General features: G+C 36.5%; 1 long non-coding RNA gene across 1 annotated transcript; it reads right to left on the minus strand.

Annotated features, from left to right (window-relative positions):
• Nucleotides 1–4723: 4723 nt before the first annotated feature.
• Nucleotides 4724–12302, minus strand: LOC102901782. The gene is made up of 3 exons (XR_002156000.2): nt 11882–12302; nt 10073–10120; nt 4724–5129 (listed from the first exon to the last, which is right to left on the minus strand). It is a non-coding gene; the product is annotated as an uncharacterized LOC102901782 (long non-coding RNA).
• Between the last annotated feature and the right edge of the window lie 9429 nt (nt 12303–21731).

A 21731-nucleotide genomic window follows, 5' to 3' on the forward strand; every position in this document is an offset into this window, starting at 1 on the left:
GCGCAGGGCGGGACTAGGGTCCTGGCGGACGTGGCCGCGGAATGCCGTCGTGTGCTGGGAATGCGTGTGCTTTAAGGCCTGTGGGCCTGCGTCGGGGTGGGGAAGTTGGTCGGGCGCTGGGAATCTGCCGAGAAATGAAGCAGGTCCGTACTGGATCGTTCGCCTCCAAAGCAGCAGAGTAACATTCATACCCTTCCGGCCTTGGCACTTTAGTAGTCCGGGGAACGGAGCCAGGGTCCAGCCCCGGGCGCCCGCGGCGTGCAACGGCCCGCGAGCGCAGACCGCTTTTTTATCTCCCAGAAGCTTCAAATGTGGGGTACACACAAACTGGGCCTTTTAACAGACTGGTGACATCAGGAAGACTCCAAACTCCGCCAAGCAATTTCCAGCCTATTGGAATAAATGTTCAACTGAAATATAATTCAAGTGTTTAAGCCATGGAGTAGCTTTTTCTCTTAAAAGTTACCATTCGTATTAATTAACATTTTAATTTGTACTAAAAGTAGGGACCCGCGCTCGCTGCCCTCGAAAAGCCACCGACGGGGAAAGGCTCCCGGCTGAAATGGAAATGGAAATGGAAATGAACGTGCTTAATATTTGCTACCTCACAGCGGGGCCGGAATGGTAACTAGTTTCTTGAAAACCTGTTGGATTCTGTAATAAGTTGTAAATCCTGAGTTTTACCTGCGTGTAGGATTTTTAGGGAAAACAAGTCTCCCAAATGTATGCTGTAATGTAATAAAGACAGCATCAATAGGCAATAAATATCAAGGTTCAAATTATGGCAAATAGAAATGGTCATAACGGAGGGCTATGTTATAATTAGTATCTGGAGCCTTGACCCCAGTCTCCCCATATGATAAGCATAATTGCATGCATTTGTGAGAGGTTAGGCCTTTTTCAACTACTTGTGGGTTCATTCTTGTTGAACATAGAACAATAAAAAAAACGAATTGGTCTTCCTTAGTGTCTTCATTATTATTCAGACTAAAAGACCACCACTTTTACCCCAGAGTAATTGTAATTGACCCAAGTACAGTGAATTACAGAAAAAGAAAACTAAGTCTGAGTGAAGTAGAGGGCCTTGTGGAAAACATGGAAGCAGTCAGATCTGGTTTCATATCTCAGCTCCTGAACACACTAAATACAATAAGGATAAAACTTGGTAGAGGTTACTTCATTTCTTTAAGTTTGGGGTTATTCATCTGTCCAAATTTTTTTTTTTTTTTGGATTAGTGTTAAATTTAATGAAAGCTCTGTTTGCTTTACCTAAGGAAATGAGGACTTTGTTAATTTAAAAATGATTTTTAATCCTTACCTGGTTGTTATTCTACAAACGTAAACACTTTAGTTCATTTCTTTCTTCCTTCTTTCTTCTTTCTTCCTTCTCCCTTCCTCCCTCCATCCCTCCTTCTCTTTTCTTTTTTCTCTTTTCTTTTTTCTTTTTTTTCTTTTCTTTCCTTATCCAGGTGTTTCCTAAACTGTTCTTTGAACATTCGTCCTTTGCAAAACGTTAATAGATGCTTTGTGGAAAAAACACTTAGAATCAGCACTGGGGAAAACACAAACCTATTGCTGTGAGGTTATTTAAATTTCTAGCATTCTTGCGAAAAATGTTAGCCTGAATCTGTGAGGAACACTCAGATAAATTCAGTGCGATTTATTTGGACTTTTCAGTAAGGTCAAAGGACGGAAGAAATTTTTAAAAAAGGACTGATCTGCATTTAGGGCAACTGAACTGTATAGGATTATAAATTTTTTTTTTTTTTAAGTTTTAGAGGCATTTTGTGGACAATTGAAAAAATTTGAACATGGAAGCAAAGTAGATCTATTGTTGACTTAAATTTCTCAGGTATGATAAATTGTGTTATTACAATAATGCTTTTATTCTTAGGAGACACGTGCTCAAGTATTTAGGAAGGACATCATGAAATCTGTCTGGGAACTTCTTTCAGATAATCCAGGCCAAAAAAAAAAAAAAAGTGTATATGTAAAGAGAAAACCTGGCACTGTGTTAATTGTGGTTCTAGCTGAATAGTATACAAGTGCTCTTTAAACTTTTCTATAGGTTTAAATTTTTTTTTAATTAATAGTTGTGTGGATGGGGCGCCTGAGTAGCTCAGTCGGTTGAGCATCCAACTTCGACTTTGGTTCAGGTCATGATCTCACAGTTTGGTTCATGAGTTCAAGCTCCGTGCGGGGCTAACTGCTGTCAATGACCCCACTTAGGATCCTCTCTTTCTCTCTGCCTTCCCCTGCTTGTACATGCTCTCTCTGTCTCTCAAAAAAAAAAAAAACAAAACAAAACACAACATTAAAAAATATTAAAATTAAAAATTAGGGAAGAAATTGTAGCTAGCAATTACTAGCTTTTACTCTTTTTACGAACTTTTTTTTAAAAAATATGCTGGTAATGCTTATTTATAGGAAAATACAGAACTCATTTATATACTAATTTTCTTACAATCTGACCTTAAGATATGGTGTGCCATGTCTAAGAACTATAGGAAATCACTTGGGAAATGACCTCATTCTCAAGGGTGTGATATTGAATCCATTGAGGCATATTTACCAAAGTAATGTTCATGTATATCATCCAAAGATCCCTGCTCTATGTTGTGCATATTGCATTAGAATTTTAACAATATTGGTGAATTCTTATAATCTGTTGATAGTTTTTAAAATGTTCGCTTATTCCTACAAATATTTCTTTACTGCTGTGTGCCCATGTACTCTATTAGGTTCTAGAGAGAAAGCTGCCATCAATAATGTATAGATAAAGCTCCTGCCACATACAGCGTACATTTGGGGAGCGAGAAAGAACATTGAGTTTGAGGTTAGTGTTGAGGAGAAGAGCTGCCATGACTTCCAGTGCTTTGACAAAACCTCAGGTGCAAGGCCTTGTGTCCAAGTGTCTGCAGTTTCATATTGTTGAAGCATTTGTTGTATCCCTGGGGGTTGCAGCTTTCTGTAAGTTTGCTGTGGCCAAACCAAGAAAGAAGGCATATGCAGATTTCTACAGAAATTAGGATTACATGAAAGATTTTGAGGAGATGAGGAGGCCTGGTATCTTTCTGAGTGCAAAGTAATTTGGGAATGTAAAGAATTTCTTTGGGTTGAGTTCCATGGAAGTTTGTCACTGACCTGTGTTCCTGAATATTGGGTTGTGGAATAGTTTCTCTTGATAAACAACTAACAAATACTGTGGACAGAAAAACAAAAACAAACAGTAAACAAGCAAATATGTATCAAATGATAAGGGCTATGTAGAATAATAAACTAGGGTCAGAGATTTGGGGATACCAGGTAAGGGTGGGGCACATACTACTTATATAGGGTCAACAATGAAGACCTCACTGAGAAGATGACGTTGGAGCAGAGACCTGAAGGAAGTGAAGGAGTGGGTTACGCGGAGCTAAGGAAAGTGGGGTTTGAGAAAGGGCAGCAGGCTTAGCATGTTTCAAGAATAGTAAGGAGAACAGAGTGAATGAATGATAAAAAAAACAGGAGGAGTTGTAGGAGATGAGGTCAGAGAGGTAGCCAAGGCCAGATTATGTAATACGCTTTCAGAGGTGTTTTAGCTTCCTTTTTAGAGAGAGTTACCCAGGAGCAGAACATAGTAACCCCTAGCTGTTCATATTCATTTTCTCTTGCTGTGATAAGAAATTACCATGAACTTAGTGGTTTAAAAAAAGGCAGATTTATTTTCTTACAGTTCTGTAAATCTGAAGTCCAACACAATTCTTACTGGGGTAAAATCAAGATATCAGCTTAACTGCATTCCTTTCTGGAGAGAATCCTCTCTAAGGAAAGATCTGTTGCTTTGCCTTTTCCTGATTCTAGAGGCCGCTTACATTCCTTGGCTTGTGGTCCCTTTCTGTCTTCAAAGTCATTAACATTGGTCAAAAAATCTCTACTTTTAAGGATCTTGTGATTAAACTGGACCCATCCAGGTAATCGAGGTTAATCTCTCCATCTCAGGGTTCTTAACCTTAATCACATCTGCAAAAATCCTTTTATCCTTGTAATATTCACAGACTCTGGTAATCAGGGTGTGAACATCTATGGGAGAGGCATTCTTCCTCCCACACGCCATCCTCTGATCCCCAAAGATTCATTCAGGTCTGTTCACATGCAAAATCTATTCACCCCCTCCCTAAGTCTCCCCAAATTCTCAACACATTGCAGCATTTCATCTGAATTTCAAAAATCCCAAACCACATCTAAATTATGTATAGGTGAGGCTCTAAGTATAATCCCATCCCTGGCAAAATCCCTTTCCATCTATAGACCTGTGAAACTAGAAAACCAGATGTCTGCTCTCAAAATGCAATGGAAGAGGAGGCTCAGGAGAGCAGTTGCAGCCATTCCCAATCAAAAAGGGAGAAAATGGAAGAAAAAAAGGAGTCACCAGTCCCAAATAATTTCAAAGACCAATCAGGCAGTCCCCATTTAAGTTTCAAGCCAAGCACTGATCTGTGGTTCTTGTTTGGTTCTGCTCTCTGGGCTCACAGCTCCACTCTCTGGGCACTGGGAATCAGAGTATGGACATCTTTGATAGGCTATATTTCTGCCCATCACAAGCATTGTTATCATTAGATTTAGTATTGTTTTTTTACTAATCTTCATTTAGTAGTGGTTCTTCAGCTCTGAAGTTTCTCCATTAGCACCAGTCAAGAGGTTAATTGCTGTTACATAAATATACAATCAGCACTTGAGGAACTCACCATTTTAAGGAACTTTATTGTACATCATTTCATGGTAAATGCAAATGTACCATCTAATTTCTCTTAGATGGAAAAGAGTGCACTCCCATTTTTATATACAGATCGTATTTTCTTTATACACAGTTAATGTATTCAAAATTACTGATTTCTAAAATAGACTAAAATAAAAATAAAATTACTGATTTCTTTCAGGCCCAAAAGTTCCTATATTATGCTTCATTTTATGAGATAGGCAAAGTTTTACAGCTTCTAAGGTCATCATTCTTGCCCTTTAAGGACACTGGAAACTCCTGCCTCCCAGCAGGTGGCAGCAAATCAATATTCGATAAGGTGTGGTAGAATTATTATATTCTTCTTGTCCTAATAGATGTTCTGGGTGGTGCAGACTGCGGCTTCTCCTAGCTGCAAGAGCAAGAAGGCTATTGTCACCAGATGGTAGGAATTTATATCAATTTATCAACTACTTGGGAGAGTGTATTTAATTTATGTGACTAAATTTTATTATATCGTTATATTAATTGTTCTTCATTGCTTGTCTCTCACAGAACCAAAAGTCCATTTGTAAGCAATTTTGTTCGAATAACAATAATGCTCATATGTTCTCTCCATAGATAAATAACTCTCCATAGCCATTATTTGGCTAATATCCATCAACACAACACAGCATTTCAAAAGGTATGGGATACAGATAAAGTATTCTTAGAGGAAAAATGTATACCTTTTTTATTACTTTATGAAAAAAGAGTAGTTCATCAATGCTCTAAGTCAAGGTCAGTGAAATGGTCCACAGGCCAAATTTGGGGCAAAGCCTGCTTTTGTACACCCTACACAGCTCTTAACAAAACTAATTTAAAAATGGAGACAAATTACCAGTATCTAAAATGGAAGATCACTAAAGATCCTACAGACATTAAAATCCTGGTTCTCAACTGGAGATGTTTTGTCCCCTAGAGACATTTTTGGTTCTCACAGTGGGGGAGGCTGCTACCAGCATATAATATATAGAAGCCAGGGCTGCCGCTATGCACAGAAGAATTCCCCACGGCAATTTTCTGGCCCCAAATAACAATAGTAATGAGGCTGGAAAATTCTAATTAAAACCATCAAAGGAGAATATTACAAATTTAGCTTAATAGAATTCGATAACTTAGAAGAAATTGATAAATTCTTGGAAAAACAAAACTTAACCAAAACTGACTAAAGAAGAAGTAGAAAAATCTTAGTAGTTGTACATCTATTACAGAACTTGAATCCATAATTAAAGAACACTTTGCAAAGAAAACTCCAGGCCCAGATGATTTCACTGGTGAATTCTTCAATATTTAAAGAATATAAACTGTCAATCTTATATAAAGTCTTTGAGAAGACAGAGGAGGAGAGAATAATACCCCACTAATTTTACAATGACAGCATAACCATGATAGAAATGTCTGACAAAGACATTAGAAGAAAAAGATCACAGACCAATATCCCTCATAAATAAAACTGCAAAAATCCTATATAAAATACTAACATATTGAACACAGCAAAAAGGATAAAATACAGTGGCCAATTGGGGTTTTTCCTAGACTGCGAGACTTGCTCAACATTTAATGAATCAAACAAGGTAGCTTGCCATATTAATAAAAAGGAAAAAATCATATGATCATTTCAATAAACACAGAAAAAGCATTTGACACAATTTATTGCCAATTTATGCTGAAAACATTCACAAAACTAGAAAGAGAACTGACTTAACTTTATAAAGAGCATCTAAGAAAGACCTGTAGCTACTATCATGCTTAATGGTGAAATATTCAATCCTAGGATTGGGTAAAAGGTGAGAATGTCTGCTCTCACTACTTCTATTCAACTTTATGTCCTCTTAGATACTGCAATAGGCAAAAATAAATTAAAATTATAAAACATGGAAAGATTAGAAAGGAAGAATAAAACTGTCTATTCACAGAGGTCTGCATAGAAAATTATTCTTTTAATGTTTATATTAGAGAGAGAGAGACAGAGCATGAGCATGAGCAGGGGAGGGTCAGAGAGGGAGGAAAACACAGAATCTGAAACAGGCTTCAGGCTCTGAGCTGTCAGCACAGAGCCTAATGTGGGGCTCGAACTTACAAACCAGGAGATCATGACCTGAGCTGAAGTCAGACGCTTAACTGACTGAGCCACCCAGGTGCCCCAAAAGTTATTTTTAAAAACTATTAATTACTTGTCTTTAGATTAATTACTGTCCATGTAGAAAATCTTGGAGATCTACTGGAACGAATAATTAAAGTTAGCGAGCACAGGATAACAGATCAGTATATAAGAATAGGTATTTCTACATATTAGCAAGCACCAATTAGAAAATGAATTTTTAAATATAATATTTAAGGGCGCCTGAGTGGCTCAGTAGGTTAAGCGTCTGACTCTTGATTTCGGCTCAGGTCATGACCTCATGGTTTGTGAGTCTGAGCCCCGTATCGGGCTCTGTGTGGGCAGTGCTTGAGATTCTCTCTCCTTCTCTCTCATTCTCTCCCTGCTCTCTCGCTCTCTCAAAATTAATAAATAAACTTCAAAAAATTATTTAAAAAATTTAAAAATAAATATAACATTTAAAATAGCATTATAAATATCTAGAAATAAATTTAATGAAAGATACATGAAAACTGTACTACTGTGAAACATTGCCTAAATGGATATGTATGTGTATATATAGACAGACAGATAGATACATAGATAGATAGATCTCCTATATATATCTTCTATTTGTGCACCCAGAGCATACACCAAGAAAGGTCATATTCTTGGCTTTAGAACAGCCTCAATTAATTTGTAAGGATTGAAATTGTGCAAAGTATGTTCTCTGACCACAATAAAATTAAAATAGAAGTCAATACTAAATTTCTGGAAAATCCCCAAATCTCAGTAATCAAAGGCATAGACTTTCTAAACTGCTAGCCACAGAAGTTCATGTTGACACTGAAGACGTTTTTCTTCTCTCCACAGCCAACTGAATCATGTAGGACTTGATTATGGATGTATTAGTGCCACATTCTAACCAACTGTGCTAACCTGGCAGTGCCCTGAGATTGGGGTATGCTGTGAGCAACTACAGACGGCTGTTATATACTTGAGTATTGCACTGAAACAAGAGTTACAGCATATTTAAAATTCATGAAATCATTCCCATTTCTTGCTTTCTTTCCCTCACAGTCTGAAAATACTGATGAAAAATCTGGGAACAAGACTGTGGGTGTAGTTGACAAAACAGAAAATCTGTTCCTGGACAGCTTTTGATGAATTTAATAAGTAGAAAGATAATGAACATAGACTGCATTTGCATAATGGCATAACGAAAATTCTTTGAACCATGCTAACTATCTGGGGAAACTACACTTTGGAAACTGAATGTAAGATTCTGGTCCTGGCAAGATTACCCATTCTATCTAATGGTGTGCATGGTTTTAAAAGGGTAGGGGGGAGGGCATGGCAAATATCCCACATGCTTTATTCTCATTGATCTTAAATAACTTTTCATCCAGTTTTTCTAATGAAATAATTAAAATTCATTTTCAAATAGAAAAATTTCCAGCATCCAGATTTCATCCTAAGTGTATCTCTTTTAAGGACTTATAAGAGCATACATTCTGGGGGCACCTGGGTAGCTCAATTAGTTAGGCATCTGACTCTTGATTTCAGCTCAGATCATGATCTTGCGGTTTGTGGGATCAAGCCCTACATCAGGCTCCACAGGGAACCCACTTGGGATTCTCTCTCTCTCTCTCTCTCTCTCTGTCCCTACCCAGCTCATGCTCTTTCTTAAAATAAATAGACATTAAAAAAAATAACCTTTAAAAGGATATAGGACTATAAATTATGTTTACTATTAAAAGGTTTTTTTTTCTACCCTTGAAAAGAATTTTAAGTTACCTCCCCCCACCAATAATTACTTATTTTGACGGTCAGTTATGGTTAATTCAACCAGATAACTTTCAAATTTCACTTTGTAAGAAGAATTTAGAAGACCTTACCAGAAGTTTCCTTCCTTTTTTCTGAAAAGACATTTTTTGTTTAAATGTTCTTTCAATATCTACCTTTTGCAGTTTTTAACTTCATGCTACTTCCGATCATTCTGAAAATAATTCTACCATTTTAGCATAATTCTCTAAAATCTCAGAGGAAGTCTTCTTCTTTGGTGCTCTTTCTATTCTGGATTTGAACATAAAGAAAAAATTGAATGTGATGCTTTGTTGACAGCTAATCACAACTGATATTATTGAACTATTTGATGGCCATTGTGCTATTGTCATATTAGTAATTGTTCCTCATGACATTCCTGTGAGACAGATGCTACTCGTAGCCCGATACTTATGAGGAAATGGAGACTCAAGGAGATTAACCATTGCCATATCATAATAAATGGGAAAGCCAGGGTTTGAGCTCTTCGACTGCAGTGTCCTCATAATTAATCATTGGTGTTTATTAGCTCTCATTTTGCTGCGCATTAACTAAAGTAATAGGATTGTTTCAGATCCCCCACCTTATTATGGGCTCTCCAGTTCCAGTGTTATCTCTATATAATGTGGCAGGTTTTCCACTGTGATACACAGTTTCGCCACATGATGGTGCCAATGAAGTAAGAAGCCCTTGTGCTGCTAGTATTTGACATTAGGCTCAGACCTAAATATAAAAGTCAACAGAAGATAATTAAAGGTGTTAAAAAATAAGATTGTTTTTGAAAAAAGCAACCACAAGAATTACAGTGTAGAATGTCTTTTTAAAACATAAAGAATGAAAAGGTCGTAACTATAAAAAGGGTAAGAGTAACTGACTCATAAAAGTTAAAAATAAGATAAAAGATGAGCCTTTGTATTCATAAAGAAGTATGTGGGACAGATGTCAGAGACTTCCCACAGGAAGGAAAACACCAAAGGAAATGAATTAAATGAGAGCAGGTGACTTAAAAAAAGAAAGAAAGAAAGAAAGAAAGAAAGAAAGAAAAGAAAAAAAGAGACCAGCTGTATAGTGATGTAGCTCCAGGGTCAAATGGATAAGTGTTCCAGTAAGATTCCACAGTAAGCACAAATACGTTAGCAAAAGCCTGTGAGTAAAGATTTTAGAGGCCTTTTAATACACATCAGTATTTCTTTTTCTAATCAAGTTAAGTGTTACTATTTTTTCCTCTGCAGTATCAAAGATATAACTTACTGTGGAAGGAAGAAGCACTGTTTTTAGAAATTTATTGAAATCAATCTGTATACATTCTGTTAATTACAGCTATTCCAGTGACTCAAAATGTCACTGGACAATCAGCATCACCTAAAGTTGTTACAAAAGCAAGTTCTTTGGCCCCACCCCAGACTTACTGAATCAGAAACTCTGGGCATGGGGCTCTTCAGGTGCTTCGAATGCATCTGAAAGATAGAGGTCCAACAGTATTAGTTAAGAAAAACAAAGAAAAAAAGAAAAGAAATCCATCTAAACATTGTTAATACAAAGATATTGAAAATTATAACATTAAAGGAATATTAAGTAAATAATGGAATGTTATCAAGGCATTTAAACAATTCTGATGGATAGATTTTAATAATGGAAAATATACATGATATAATGGAAAAGTCAATACAAAATTTATCTGAATCATGTAAAAACAGTTCTGGAAAAAACAGAAGGAAACAAGCAAGACTAGTTAACAGTGGTTGCCTTGGAGTGATGGAATTTATGCACCTTCTTTTTTCTGCTTCTTTATATTGCAGACGCTGTTTTTAAAATTTCTGTGAGGAGCCATTTTGCAAAAAAAAAAATCTTATAATGATTAAAAAAATAAAAAGAGAAAGAGAGACTTTCTAAAGTCAAAATACTACATACAAATTATATTCTTGCCCATTTGTCCCTATATATATGGTTAATTAGGGAAAAAAATGACACAGTAACAGTCCAAAGCATTAAGAAGCACAGTTGTGATGTTGCTTACTGGAGAGACAAAAAGACACAGAAAGACCACAGAGTTGATGTATTCAGTGTTGAAAGTGGTACAGGAAATTACATTAGAGAGTGTGAGAAAGTAATCGGTTTACATACAATAACCACACGCTTTACTCTTTCAAGTACATTAGTCAAAATATTAAGCATTCTAAAGTAATGTAAAGGAAAATGCCTTCAAATTTAAAAGAGAGTAGGTTTAAACATGTTACCCCTAAGAAAGATTCCTATTTTATATCTATGTCATTTGAATGAATGGCCGAATAACTCAAGTAGGAAGAAAATGTCTCTGGTATCACTATAATTTTAAAGATTAATATCTATGTTTATGTATATCTTGAATGTTAGACCCTACATATTCTTTTTTTTTTTTTTTTTGACTAGCATCTGCAAAATATATAAAATTGAGGGTTGCCTGGGTGGCTCGGTCAGTTGAGGGTCCGACTTTAGCTCAGGTCATGATCTTACAGTTTGTGAGTTTGAGCCCCACATAAGGCTCTGTGCTGACAGCTCAAAGCCTGGAGCCTGCTTCAGATTCCGTGTCTCCCTCTTTCTCTGCCTCTTCCCTTTTTGCGCTCTGTCTCTGTCTCTCTCTCAAAAATTAATAAACATTAAATAAATTAAAAAATATATATATGATTGATAAATATATTAGGCCATTAAATCTTATTAATTTTTTAAATCTCGGTAAATTTTTTGAAAATCTGAAATTAAACAGACCACATTCTCTAAAAATAATAAAATACAATCAAAATCAATAATAAATGATCAAATAAAAGGAAAAAAGGAAACAAAAACTATAGGCCTTCAGAAAAAGAGCATGTGAAATAATAGAATGGGATACATCCAAAATTGAACTCAAAAACAAATTTATAATTTAAATCTTTTCATTATTTGAAAAAGAAAACCTAAAAATAAATGAAATATTCAACTCAATAAGTTAGAATTTTTTTTAATGATAAGAAAGCAAATAAAGATAAAAACAGAAATCAAAGAACTATGAAATAAAAACTAATAGAGGTATACATGGACCAAGAGTTGTGTCATTGGAAGAAAAGTACTACAAAAATGTCCTGGCAATTTCGAATTAAAACACACACACACACACACACACGCACACACACATTAAATATGAGGAAGGAGACAGAAACACAGGTTGAAAATAATTTTTTTAATTGTAAAATAAAACCTACCTTTTCAATCATGACAGATTACATTATTCAGGCCAACCCTCTCAGCTGGAGGGAAGAACAACTTAAAATAGCACAAAAAGCAAGTTTTTAAAAGCAACAAGGATCTGATGAGACAGTAAGGAATTTCCAGGCCAAAATCTAAATAGAGAAGGAATCCTAGAGATGTTAGCAGAGCACTTCAGTTGCTTTTGCACTAGAGCGTTTGCGAAACTAGGCAAACTTTCACTTTAAGTGGACTTGCGGAGGGTGGACAACAGAAATCAAAGCCCAGGGTTTACCCAAGGTGAAGATCTAAAAGGAAACTCTTCCAGAATAAAGCTAAGATACTCAAACCATATTCCCTCAGCCTAAGGATGAGCCAAAGGTTAACCTACCCCCATTTCTGCAGGAAGGCTTCCTTAGCTCTGAGCAGAGCAGGGAAGGGAAATAAAACCCATCCCTGAGAAAGTTTTAACTAGATGGATGCTTCAGGAGCTTGCATACCATATTCACGTCACTGAGATGGTTCCGAACCCCTTAAGCCATGAATTTAAGCTGTTTCTGAACTGATAGTGTACTTATGTATCAGACAGAGGCAACGATATCTTTACTTTAGGCCAATGGGAATCCTCAAAAATAATTTTCCGAAGGAGAACAAAAAGCAGCTTACAGTCAAAAGTAACAGAGTACCCTGGGGAAATCCTCAAGAATGAAAATCAGCAGAAACAACAAACTACAGAAACAAAAAAGTACGTTGAATTTGACTTTTTCAGGGACAGATCATATAATTACTATGCTCACTACGTTTTAAAAAATGAAAAACAAGTTTAAAATATCTTCAAAGGATAGGAAACTATAAAATATAGGCTAGCATATTTGCAAGAAAACTAAACAGAACTTCTAGAGATAAAAAAATAATTAAGATAAAAAATTGGAGATTTAGCAACATATTAAGAAATATTTGAATAAAGAATTAGTGCGCTTGAAGATAGGGAAGAGGAGATTATCTGAATGCAGAGATACAAAGAGGTGCTAGTTATGAACAGGAGTTTATGTAACATGGGGCTTAGAGTAAAAAAGTCTACCACATGTCTAAAAACGGTTCCATTTAAAGAGGAGAGAAAAAGAGATGTGGCACAGAAAGTGGATGACAATTTTCCAGAAGTACCCAAAACATTCAAAATAAACCTCCACCTGGAACCATAGTGTAAAAGCAGAAAGCAAAATCTTAAGATTATTTTAAAAGAAGCCAGAAGAAAAAAAAAAGACATACTCAAAAGATACTCAGTTAGATTGACAGAAAATAATGAAAGTCAGTAGATAGTGAAATATCTTTAGTATGCTGAAAGGAAATTACTGCTAATCTAAAATTCTATATCCAGTAAAACCGTCTTTCCAAAATTGAGGGTAAAATAGAGACATTTTAAAACAAAAATAAAATGCAGAGAGTGTATTACCACTGCAAAATCCCAAAAAAGAAATTATGAAAGATAAAATTTGGATTGAAGGGAAAAGTGATTTGAAAGGAAGAGTCTGATAGGCAAAAGGAAACAAAGGGCAGAGGAAGGGCTAAATGGTATGAGTGAATGTGAACAAATGTTGCATGTTTCAAACAAAATGATACTGTCTAGTGGCATGAAAAACAACTTAGACTTAAAATCTATGAAAATAATTAAATGTTATTTGGGGACAAGAAGTAAATGGACTTAAAAGTGTGGTAGGTCCTTGTAGATAAATATGTTAACTTTAGGCTTCAATAAGTATTCGTATTGTAATTTCTATGTCAAACACTAAAAGAAATGGGGGAAACTGGAGTGATCAAAATAACTAAATCGACCCAAAAGACGACACAAACATAGAGAAAAAAATAGAAGAAACAAATGCAAAGCACAAAATAAAATAAAATGGTAGGTTAAAATGATTTACACAGAGAAGCCCTTATCTATTGGCAATTACATTTAATATAAATGGATTAAATACTTCAACTTAAAAAATTGTGAGACTGGGTTTTTAAAAATCAAACTATATGCTGACCAGAGACACATCTAAAACATAAGGGTACAGAAATGTTGGAAGTAAGAAAACAGGAAAAATTCAAATAAGGTGTGTGGTTAGTTTTATTGCATAAATTTTATTGCATAAATAATATCCTCTTTTTGATAATTGTACTATGATTATGTAAAATGTTATAATTAGGGGACTCAGTGAATGGCATATGGGAACTCTGTACCATTTTTGCAACATTTCTAACAGTTCCAAATTATGTCAAAATAAAGATGTACATATGCAAATGATGCAGTAATGCCACTCCCAGGTATATACCACAGAGGAATGTTGACCCTCATGTGCCTGGAGAAATGTGTGAGAATGTTCATAGAGGCATTATTCCCTAAAACAGAGAGACACAAATGTCCATTAGCAGAAGAATAAATAAATTGTGGTATTTTCAATTTTTTTTAACGTTTATTTATTATTGAGAGACAGAGAGAGACATAGCATGAGCATGGGAGGGGCAGAGAGAGGGGGAGACACAGAATCTGAAGCAGGCTCCAGGCTCTGAGCTGTCAGCACAGAGCCCGACCCTGGGTCTCGAACTCACAAACTGCAAGATAATGACCTGAGCCAAAGTCGGATGCTTGACTGACGGCTGAGCCACCCAGGCTCCCCAAACTGTGATATTTTCAAATAATGGAATATATAGAACAATGAAAATAAATAAACTACTGCTACATGGATCAACACTAATGAGTCACAACAACAAAAAATTCAGTAAAAGAATTTAGACATAAAACCTTTATGCTACATGATTCCATTTAAAGTTCAAACATAAACAAATTATAATGTTTATGGATACATATTTGGGTGGGGAAACTAAGGGGAAAAATAGAAAAGTGATTATTTTATTTATTTTTAAAAATTTATTTTAGTTTTTAGAGATAGAGCACATGCGTGTGAGCGGGGGTGGGGGGAGAGGGGAAGAGAGAGAATCCCAAACAGGTTCTGCACTGTCATCACAGAGCCCAACGCAGGGCTTGAACCCACAACCTGTGAAATCATGACCTGAGCTGAAACCAAGAATCAGACGTTCAACTAAGCCACCCAGGCACTCCAAAAAGTGACTATTTTATTTATTTATTTATTTATTTATTTATTTATTTATTTTTTCAACGTTTATTTATTTTGGGGACAGAGAGAGACAGAGCATGAATGGGGGAGGGGCAGAGAGAGAGGGAGACACAGAATCGGAAGCAGGCTCCAGGCTCTGAGCCATCAGCCCAGAGCCTGACACGGGGCTCGAACTCACGGACCGCGAGATCGTGACCTGGCTGAAGTCGGACTGCGCCACCCAGGCACCCCAAAAAGCGACTATTTTAAAAGTCACCATTCTGGTTACCTTTAGGAGTTGGAGGGGGTTGTGTTTGGGAAGAGGAATAAGGGAGCTAAGAGAAGGCATAGAAGCTCATGTCCCTCACCCATACTCTGCTCTATGCATCTCCTCATCTGGCTGCTGATTCATATCCTTTATCGAACCTTTTAATACACAGGCAAACTGTTTCCCCTAGTTCTGTGAGCCACTCTAGCAAATTAAAAGGACCTAAGGAGGAGGTTGTCAGAACCTCCAATCTGTAGCCTATAGGCCACAAGCACAGACAACAGCCTGGGACCTACTTGTCCCTGGCATCTGGAGTGGGGAGTGGGGAGTGGGGCACGGTCTTGTAGAGCAGAACCCTTAATCAGTGGAATCGGATGGTGTTTCCAGGTACATAGTGTCACAATTGAGTGTTTTGTTTGGTGTTACCCCTAACCCATGTTGGACTAGGGTCTGGGGAACCCAAAAATAATTGGTGTCGTTAGAGGCAAGAGACAATGGAAGGAAAACTGAAAGTATAGAGAGGAGATGAACTGATTTAAGAGCCCAGAACAGGAGAGCATCTAACATGTTTACCCAGTTTTGTTGTTATTGTAGTTTGTCCCAGAGAAATCTGTTTCTAAAGAACTCCATTGGTAGATAAACGACTTCGTTCCAGATAAGTTTTAAGCAAAGAAAAATTAGGGTTACTGGATTTAGCAAATAAAAATGCAGGGTCTTATGTAATATTCAGGACATATTTATATTCCAATACTAAAATATATATTTATTGTTTATCTGAAATTCAAATATAACTAAGCATCCTCTATTTTATCTGGCAACCTAACCTAAACTGAAATGCATTTTGGACTTCAAGTTTGATGGTTACTTGCCACAATTATTATCTTAGGACAGTGGTTCTTAACTTTGATGGCAGATTATAATCAGCTAGGGAGCTAGTCTCAGGGGTGGGAACCGGGCATCGATATTTTTTACAGTCAACCCCCTCTACCCTCCACCTCTCTCCCAACCAGGTGATCCTAATGTGCAAGATGTAGAAAAATTGGATCAATGGTTTCAAATGTTTAAATATTCTCCAGTTTACACAAAATTTCATAATGTGAAAAATCAAATTTCCAAATAGTTACCATAATCTAATTTAATGTCTTTAAATGCATCATCTTAACTTGACAGCAATATATGCAATATATCTGACATGACCACATCACTTTACAGGGATCCTGGTTTTTTTTTACTACATTTATCCGTAAACGTTCAAGCTTCTCTTCCTCTCATTCAGGAGAAAAATTGCTAAAAATTGCTATGGTATAAAAGTGAGCTAAAGGCTCTTCCCTAAACTGAGATGAAAAGCAATTCAATGTATATTTTTAAATTGTATTTGGTGGTGGACTTTTATTTCAAAGGAGAAAGAAAGAAATTTTTAAAAAACAGATTATATTAAAGTATGAGAATTGCCTTAAAGCGCAATTCAATATTTATCAAATTGTGTATTTCTGCTGAACTCAGAAGAGTAGCTCTGGTCTCAGAAGACTAATATTAAACTGTTCATGATAAATATCCTTAGTCCCCTTTATACCAAATTCAGATGTTTCTTTGGTTCTTTTTCAATCTCACAAAAAAGGGAGACAAGACTGAACTGCTGAATGATTTTTTTTTTTTTGAAATCTCATACACTATTTCAGCTTGTTAGAATAAATAAGAAATGTCTGTTTATTTAATTAAAAGAACTCCATTGGCTGTGTTAGCCTGTCTTCCTACTGATAGAAAAAGAAACTATACTTACAAAAGGAAAGGATCTGAAGTTGTGGGTTCAATTTCTCTTACGTTTTTTAGTCTATTTTGACAGTTGTTAAGAGTATCAGCCAATGTTTTGAAAATGGTTTATTCTGAGCCTTGAAATAACCATTGCCAACCTCACATTTTAAATCATTATTTCCGGGGTGCCTGGGTGGCTCAGTAAGTTAAGCATCCCACTTCAGCTCAGGTCACAATGTTATGGTCAGTGAGTTTGAGCCCTGCGTCAGGCTCTGTGCTGACAGCTCAGAGCCTGGAGCCTGCTTTGAATCCTGTGTCTCCCTTTCTGTCTCGGTGCCCCTCCTCCCACTTGTGCTCTGTCTCTGTCTCTCAAAAATGAATAAACGTTAAAAAAAATTAAAAAAAGAATAAATCATTTCCTCCCTAAAGATAGTTGATGGAGTGCCTCCAAAATATCTCATGATTATTTATTAATGCAAATTGCTTATTGCTTACCCTAAATCCCGTAGTCTCATGGAGAAAGCCTGCTGGTCACCCTGACAGGAGTACTGGGTACCTGTGGTCAACTGCTGCACTCTATCTTCAGCCTGGCAGGCTCACACTTGACTTAGGATCTCTCAGGTAGAGACCCATTTTAAACACACTCATGGACACTAATGTGTGTGACCAGAATGCCAATTTATTGATTGGTTATGAAAATCCATCAGATACTTGTCAATAATTCTCTCTACAGGCCAATTTCCCTTTGAGGCCAAATTTCAGTCAGAAGAGGAGTAAGATGATTTTAATGGTTAGTGTCATTGATCTATAACACCTGATACACCAGCTTCATTTTAAGGTTTTATCCCCTATATTGTTGATCACCAGTTTTTATCGATATATACTTTTTTTTTTACATATATCTAAGCATTCAGTCAGATTACAGTTGAGTGTTGTTGGGCAAGAGTACATTTCTTTATCTTGTGTTATTAATAAAATGATGCTTCGTAAGCTTTTTTAATGGCTTACTCCAGAGTTTAGCCATCTTTTTCTCTTTTCATGTCTTGAGAGGCATCTCAGCACTGAACAAATGCTGTACAAGAACCAAAGTCTTGTCTGTCTCATTTACAACTGTACCTTCAGAGCTTAGAACAGTGCCCGTAATGTAGGTAAGCACTAATAATAATAGTAATAGAATGAAAGAACAAATGCTGTCTTTCGTTATTTCTACACTTCACAGATGTTCTTAGAAAAAAGAGCATGTCCTAAGTACTCATGGCTGATTTCTCTTTGAGGATCTCAAAGGAAATAGCTCACGCAGCACTTGCCTTTGACCCATCAACTTAAATGAGACCTTTCAGCCTCCACTTTCTTATTCTCTCTCATCTTTTTTTGTCCTTCAGCACTTACCACAGTTGGTAGCTTGCAATTTATTTGTGTTTATTTCTATAATCCCCAGAAGGTAAAGACTGTTTTATATATAGTCTATATCTACAGCCTAACTGTATGCTGTAGGCTTAATGATATTTTATAACAATCAGCCAGATCTATCTTGAAGTCATGGGAGGAACAACACACCGCTTGGGGATTTGGGATATCAGGCTAGTTGGATGCTGAGCTATTTTGGCAGGTAGCCATCCCAACACCCCAAAGTAGTACCTCCTGGGGAAGTGCTGCTCACAGACAAACCAGGGGTCATTGGTAGGCTCCCGGCCATCTATAGAAGGAAAGAGCAAGGGAACAATTTAATGTTCACTTGGTAAATTTGAAAGTTAAGATTAATATTATATTTTCTATAAATCTAGTTGCATACCTAATAATCACTGTGTGCCTGAAAGTTGTTCATCCCGGCTATGGTGCATAGCATAAGCATCCATTCATGGTGCACTTTGCCTCAACTATTGAATTTTATACATTTAAATGCTATTTACATCTGTAACTTATTTACATCTTTCACTGCATGCTACGATAGCCAATTCACAGAAATAAATCAAATGCTTACAGGTACTGAAGTGTAAAAGTAATGATGCAATGATAGTGTAAATATAACAGAACTCTGAAAATGTAAACAGTGAACAAGAGCCCGGATGCAAAGCTCGAATGTGAAACTATATGCGAGAACAATTGAATCTTGATGAATACGTGAAAATTGGATTTTATCAGACCAGCAATCAATTTGCCTCTAGTCTCTATTGCATTGTCTGTTACAAAACTTTGTTAAAGAATGGCAAGAAGCCACAGAAGCTTTTGCATTGCTTTCAAAGTACCGTGACCTTTCTGATAAACCAATTGAGTTTTTCCTGAACAAGCACAAAATAATGCTTTCTAATATGAAATGGATAAATTCTGTCATTTAAAGGTGAAGGGACCCAAACTAAAGAAACATTCGAAATTGCACACCCAAAACCAAAACCAACAACAGACAGATAAGGAAGTCACACAAGTGCAAAAAACTTACGATCCCAACTATGAGGGTAATGATAATTACCAGGCTCAGGAAGAAGCGTAAATTAGCCATTGGGAATTTCCTAATCAAAGAGGGCCATGGTGCATCATGTAATATTAATGGCATATAGTGCAGAAGGGCAATGTCTATCACGAGTGCATGCTAGCAGACATTTGGCTTACATTCGGAAACAATCACAGATGTGCAGAGTATCAGTCAACACTTGGCAGAAATGTGCAGAAATGTAGAAAAGGGAGGCGCTCCGGGACTTATTTGTGAGTTTGTTGCTTCACCCTTGTGCTCGAGGAGATTTTTCACGTGCATTTGGCAATTGTTTTGTGAGCCATGATGCAGGCTGGGAAGACACCGACAGCACCAGTAATGTTTTCAATAAGGAAGTGTTTGCCTATTTGGATAAACTGTCCCTTTACCTATTGCTGCATCTTAGAACACAGTCAGTGAACGTGGTTAATGTGTTCAAACTGTGGTCACTGAGTGTTTACCTCTTAAGCGTGCTTTGTGAAGAAACTGGCAGTAAGCACAAGCTGCCTTTTCCACGCAGAAATAAACTATTTATTGAGGTGAAAGTGTTTAGACAAGCTTTTGAAATCAAGGATGAGATAAAAGCATTTCTTCATGACACTAGTAATGCCATTTTTTTTTTAAAGTAGGTTTTTCAAGTGGTATATTTCAGTGATATATTCCACTTTTAATAGCCTCAGGCTATCATGTCGGAATGTAAATTTTATCATTTTAAATATTATCACTATCAGGATTTCTTAAGAAGACCAAGCTATGGTATAAATATTTTAATCCACAAGTTTGATTTCAACACTTGATTTTTTTCATTCATTGGAGAAATCCAAGATAGTATGGTACTTACCTGTCATGTTCCCCCCAAATGAGATATATAAGAGAAAGTAATCCAAATGCTTTTCCCAAACCTAGAAACACACTTTTTAGAGCCAAATGAAATCAAAGTGGGGTAAGATTTCATTTACCATCATCTCTGAGGTTGAAAGAAAGCATTCCAAGTATTAAGTATGGTGTGTTTTTTTTTTTTATCCCAGTGCCTGACTTATCATCGAGAGAGAAATCAGATCATACTTTCTGGGTATATGTTTGAGCTATATATTTAGAATTATTAGATGGAGGTCCTGAACAATTCTGCCAATCTTGATAACCAATAATTATGGTTAGTTCTATTTCAGTAGAAATAGAGTAAGAAAAGACACTGACTGGATGTGAGCTCTAACCTATGCCTCAAGCCTTCCATCTTTTAGACAGTCACAAAAACCTTGATGAAAGATGACGAACAGTATCATCTTCTTCACTGATATAAGGTGATTATTATTAATTGAACACTATCTTGTTCTGGATGAACCTTGGAAACATTATACGAGGTGAGATAAAGCCAGATGCAACCATGCAAATATTTCATGGTTTCACTAACCTGAAGTACCTAGAACAATCAAATTCATAGAGACAGAGAGTAAAATAGGAGTTACCAGGGACTCGGGGGGCAAGGAAGAAGGGCAATGGGGAGCTGGTGTTTCATGAGTTTCTGTTTGGGGTGATCAAAAAGTTCTAGAAATTGATGGTGGTGATGGTTGCATAACAATGCAAATGTACTTAGTGCCATTGAATTATACACTTTAAAATGATCAAAATGGTAAATATTATGTATATTTTACCAAAGTAAAAAACTGCTTTTTTGCTATTTTAAAATGATAATGAAAACATATTTAAATATTCTCCAAATTGTTAGTCTTATGTGTGCCAACATCCAGCAGTGGTCTGTGCCAGCTCTGGAAATGTGTCTCGTTAAGGACATTCGAAGCATCGTTTCTACAGAATGGAGGAAGTGAGAACCCACTGAAAAGGCCAAGAGGAGGCCTTGAAGAAGTAAAGCCAGGAGGTGAAAGTTGGAGCTCCTTGTACTTTGCTGTGGGAGAATCCACTCTTCTTATCTGAGGAGATAGAGTCCAAAGAGAAATTTAACGTTTGGGTTTCTTCTCATGGAGTACAACTCGGTCCACTGTCAGGCAATGGAAGCATATCAGTGGCTGTTTATTTGATAGTTCTGTATTCATTTTGAGTTTTAACTCATTAGGCATATTAAACCGAAAGCCTTTGGTTGTGGAGTTTCTTCTCTAGGCACAGTAATCAAAATAAGAGGCCTTTGGGACTCAAAGCAAAGGTCTTCTTGGACTTTACTGGAAGTATGGTATTTCCTAAAGTGGGCCTTGGAATGTTCATCAGTGTTCCATGAAAATAGGTATCTGGTAAGTAAGCAATTGCTGCCACAGGTTTCTCCACCG

Source organism: Felis catus, chromosome B1, assembly GCF_018350175.1.
Source record: "Felis catus isolate Fca126 chromosome B1, F.catus_Fca126_mat1.0, whole genome shotgun sequence".
Lineage (NCBI taxonomy): Eukaryota > Metazoa > Chordata > Mammalia > Carnivora > Felidae > Felis > Felis catus.